A 3,883-nucleotide genomic window follows, 5' to 3' on the forward strand; every position below is an offset into this window, starting at 1 on the left:
TGTGACATTGATCATGACGTTTATATAGATGCATATGTATTTAACAACCCTTACACCTCCACAAATCTCAACATTGATGTGGAAATGATCATCCTAGACATGTACGGGATTAACGGAACAACATATATATTGTTTGATTTGTATCCCTTGCAGATAATCACCTTATTCCTTCACCGCGTCGGTGATAGATTGGGTACACGTTCGTCCAGGGTTGTATTATCAGCGTGTTTCTTTGGATATCTACTAAAATTACCATGCAACATATATTTCCATACAATCTGAAATGGAGTTGGGTCCGATTTTTCATACAGAAAATCGATACAACTAATTTTCTCAACCTATTCAAATGTACTAATTTTTCTAGACCATCCAAGAATGAAAGAGTGTGCACATGAGGCAAACCATGTTTTTAAAATTCAATGGTAACATTTATGCTACGGCTTTACCAAACATATTTCTTGATTTCTTGATTTCTTTCATCAATTGAATTATTCAGTCATTTCTCTTCAACTTGATAACATGGGACGATTAAGCTCGTCTTTAGTTCAGGTTTGCGGTCATTGTCAAGAAGAAATATGGTTTATGGTTAAAACGTTTAATATATATTGAATCTTGATAAATATCAAACATATGGTTGATGGTCAATGGGACTGTCATTACTTAGATCTCTTGTGCAGAAGAATACTTAGCACATAACACGATATACTGTGAGAGTATTCTGAATTTTTCCAGAAAAACATCTTGGTCCAGCTGGGGATTTTGTTTTGCCCGTACACTAAAGTCATGATTAGTTTCGTATATATAAAGCTGGGACGAAAATGGTTCCCTTCCTTCTTCGAGTACTAATGCTCCACTCATCTGTTGAAGTTCCCCGTGTATTGAAAAGTAATTTGGACCCTTTCCTTTTAGAGCTCATTTCTCATGACCGCAACCAAGGTTTTTTTTTTTTTTTTGAAGCAAGGTTGGTAAATGCATTCAAAGCATTTTAGTACTCTTACACGTGGATACAAAATTACCTTGGGCATCATATCCTTTATATAAATCCCTCAAAGTTTGGGAGGTTCGAGAAACAGAAGGATTTGTACTTTTCCCTGACGACAACATCTTCCAAAGGTTGGTGTTTTCTTGGATGATCTGGTTAATCTCTCGTCAATCTAGTGCATTTTGTCACACAAAGAGTATGTATGTCCAGTTTTCTAAGATAATACAGATAATTATGTCAAAGTTCTTATTTATAATGTTTTGTGTACCCACGTCATCCTCTTCATCTGATGAACCAAAAAATCGATCTGAACCATCTTATGTAAAAATTTCAACAACAATTGTTCTATACATAGACAGGGATGGGTAAAATCGATATTAGATATAGGTAGAGTCATATCTAAGAGCACAAAAACAAGTAACAATTCAGTAGAGAAGTTGAACCCACATGCTCTGTACTAACCCATGACAATAATAACATATAAATTTGAAATTGTGGGATTAATGCACGGTGTGTACTTTGTGCGAGGTCACATCTATTTTTTGCAGATTTTCCTTTCCACGACGTGCTTGTTGTGCAACTCCTTGATACAGAATATTTTAAGGTTAATGGCAAGAATTTAGTGCAAACACCATGGTACAGAGATACAACACTAATTCCATGACTCTGCATACATTTGGGAGATGCCTACCCCACAATTGTACTTTGCTCCCTGCACTGCAGTATGGTGGTAAAGTCATTGGATGATGTATCCAATGACCTGAGTTCGAAACCGTTAGTACCAAATTCTTTATTTTTGTTTTGAAATTACAGTGTTATCTTGAAATTTGAATTGTATTTACAACAATAAGCTAGAAAAATAAATAATTCAATAAAAAATCAAGTCAACAAAGTTGAGTCAACCAAAACATCGCTGAAACTTCTTTCTACAGCAAGCAAGAATTGTAACTTGTACAACAACCAAAGAACTTCAAAATGAATACTTGTCTGAATTCCCTAGCGAATCTAAATAACCTATGTATTAATATTCAAGAGAACTAAACCAATCACATAAATAACCCATATGATCTGAAATGACGCGACAACATACCATGCAAAGATCCAAATGAGCATATTTATCCCGGGGAACTGTTACTCATCTAGATTTAGCAATAAAAGAACGATGTAATACCGTCTAATACACTGGCAATCATATGCCACATTGGAGTTTCCAGAATCACATGGTTTCTTGGGTATCATCTTCGGATTCAATTTAGACAAAACTCCTCACAGCATCAACTTTCGGCAATCCAAGAATTTGATCATCCAGAACAAACTCAGTTGGATATGCTTTCCTGCACTAAATAAACTGAGTATATAAACTAATCCTTTCACCACGACCTCAAGAAAAAACCGATTGATAAACCTAACAACCCAAGCATCGGAAAGAACCAAATAATCCAACATGAAATCATGAATAGTCCTTTAGTTTCTTATATGGATTTCGTAAATAGTTTCTCATGGATTTCCCATCATTTTTCTCCAAAACTGGTATCAAGCTAATTACCTCATATTCTCACTTATTAGAGATTTGTACTTCAGGTGCTTATTAACAGCCACATGATATTGGTAACTAACTCAGTAGGATACCTACCAACCTAGGTGACCCCACAATATATCCTTATGAATTACCTCCATAAGTGATGGACTTTCTCCAAAAGTGTATGCAAAGGAAATCCTTAATGACAACATAAATCACATTCTCAACACTGCAGCGGTCTAAGAAAATTGGAAGAAAAAAAAGGATGAAAATTGAGAATTAACGAATTAAAATCAGTGCACATAATGAAAAGAAGAGATGATAAAATTAATTTCTTTAGTTCATAAATCCCCAACTGAAAAATTAAAACTACCTTTTTGCTGTATAAACAAAGCTAGGATATCCTTTGATCTTCTCTGCTACCCCGTAAAAACAATATTAGCAATCACCCCAAGGTTTACCCTTCGAGAGAGAATGAGAGAGATTTCCTCTTAAAAACTTCTCCAAGACTCTGATCCAACTCCATATCTTCTGTTGGATTTGTGAGTATATATATCAAATAATGAAATCATTGTTTTTGTCATTGGAAGCATGTGCAAGGTTTTAGCCTGCCCAACCAACCCAAGTAAGAATGCCATCTGTGGGAGTCGAACCCACAACTACATGGTTGAACACCATGTGCTCTTCCATTTGAGCCAAGACAGCAGATACCATTTCCAAAGTAGGTGGCATATAGTATGAAGTAATACAGAGTACACTGAGCATATAGTCGTAAATATTACCCTTCTTAAGACCATAGGGCAACGCTTGTTGCACTTCAAATATCTTGGAACTATTAAATTGACAGATTAGAATGAAGCCAAGAACATATGCTTACAGATAAAGAAGCAAACCAAATTAAAATAATTGAACATCTTATGTTTCAATATCCTTAAAGCTCAACTCGTTGAACAACAATCCCACTAATACGGTCGTTGAAGATGCTAAATGCAGTTTTAGTCAAAAAAATAAAAGAAAACTAAATCTACGCAACAATTTACCAATAGTACAGTTAACATAGCGTTTTTAGTAAACAAAATTATTTAGCAAACCGTACCTGGAGATTGCGTGAAAGCAATACAACGGATTTATCCCTTTCAAAATCAAAACCTAGTGGTTATCACCATTTCTATGAGCTGGTCACATAAAGATAACACTTGCCACGCAAACATAAGAAAACATAAATCAGAAAAGAAAAAACAAAAAGAAGGACAAAAAGAACTATCAGTAAAATCAGAAAAAATAACAAAATGGAGATTTAATCTCACCACAGTGAAATACTCAAAATTCCTGCTGAGAAAGTAAATTCAAAAAATAACAAAAAAAAAAATATGAAGGAGGAG

This window comes from Papaver somniferum, chromosome 7 (assembly GCF_003573695.1).
Source record: "Papaver somniferum cultivar HN1 chromosome 7, ASM357369v1, whole genome shotgun sequence".
Lineage (NCBI taxonomy): Eukaryota > Viridiplantae > Streptophyta > Magnoliopsida > Ranunculales > Papaveraceae > Papaver > Papaver somniferum.